Source organism: Poecilia reticulata, linkage group LG6, assembly GCF_000633615.1.
Source record: "Poecilia reticulata strain Guanapo linkage group LG6, Guppy_female_1.0+MT, whole genome shotgun sequence".
Lineage (NCBI taxonomy): Eukaryota > Metazoa > Chordata > Actinopteri > Cyprinodontiformes > Poeciliidae > Poecilia > Poecilia reticulata.
In genome coordinates, this window is record NC_024336.1 from 2,288,467 (window position 1) to 2,290,050 (window position 1,584).

Below are 1,584 nucleotides of genomic sequence, written 5' to 3' on the forward strand. Positions count from 1 at the left end.
CCCCCTGGGGGGCGGTACCGCCCACGTTGAGAACCGCTAGCGTACTTAGTTTTTATACATATAATGTAGATTTTCATTTTCGCTTCATCTTTGCTCAAAACAAAGTGTGGAATCTGTTTGCTTTGGCTTACTTGACATTTAACTTAAATCGTTTTCCAGCCTTTTGGATCAGATCATTTTATTTTTTCATAACTTGCAAAACACTGGAATAACTAAAAGTGTACCTTGTTTTCATCCCAATTATATTCCCTTACGCTGAAGGATGTTTGAAATGAGCAGTTTACATCTTACACCACTAGAGGGCTTTCAATGTATTTTCAACTGTAGGGATATGAAGAGATACATTTTCATTTTCTCTTCCAGCTCCCACAGCAGGACACGCTGAAGTTTATTTGTATTTGTATACAAATACAAATACAGCTTGTATAAATGTGTATAAACAACAAGGCAGTTCAAAGTGATTTACATCATAAAAATATCACACAGTCACCAATTATGAAGCAAGCAGTAAACATCACATATTAAATACCATCATCAAAATTATCAAGCAAATATAAATCAAATATGTTGATCAATGATCCACTTACTGCCAATCAAAGATAGTTACAAACAGGTGAGGTTTTAGCCTTGAATTAAAGRAACTCTGTTTCAGCATCTTGGCAGTTTTCTGGAAGTTTGTACCAGATTTAAGTCCTTTCCGGTATCAAGGTCAAACCTGACTGACATCAGCTGACAATTGGTACTAAAATCCCAATTCGTGCTTTTTTTTTGTTTTTKGTTTTTTTGGTTTTTAAGAGGCTGGAGTTCATTTTTACATCTGTACTTCAAATCTAACAGGAAAAAAATTAAACTGGGTAAAATGTAAATTATTTAATATATAATTTGAAACTCTGACACTAGAGGAACCAAATTTGGGTCCTCGGCGCTTGCCCCAACAAGATCAATTAAAAACACACGCTACACATTTATTAATATAGGCATATTGCATATCCACGTAAAGGGAAAAAGCTCTTCTAAATGATAGAAACAATATTTTCTACCTCAACAACACCCAGATTGAACACTAAGCAGATTGATAAAAAGAAATGCAATTAGACGCTGATGAGGCTAACGAGGCACACCCGGTAAAAACGCAACAATAAAAGAGCAAGGAAGCCCGAGGAGGCCCGATATACAAAAACTGTCTATCAGAGTAAAGCCGAAGCTCTGCCGTTTCCAACAATACTAGAGTCACCACGCTACGTGCAAAACTCACTGAACCAGCAGCTAACAAAAAAAAAAGAAATGGCTCATTTCACGAAGCTAAAAGCAAAAACTCAGTCCTTCCTTTGCTGTTTCGTGGTCATAATCCATATTACAGTAAATATTTCCACTTGGTCCGATAATCCATTTTCCCTGCGTACATCTCACATGGTTTTAGGTTCGGCACAGAGGCATTTCCGTCTTCTAGGTACCATAAACAAAATCTTGAGGCAAACTCACATACGTTTTTCTCGCCGTAATTGGTGAATGACTCTATGTTCCGTATTAATGTAAACGCCTCCGGATTCTATTGGCTCTGACGGTTCGAACGACATGTCAATC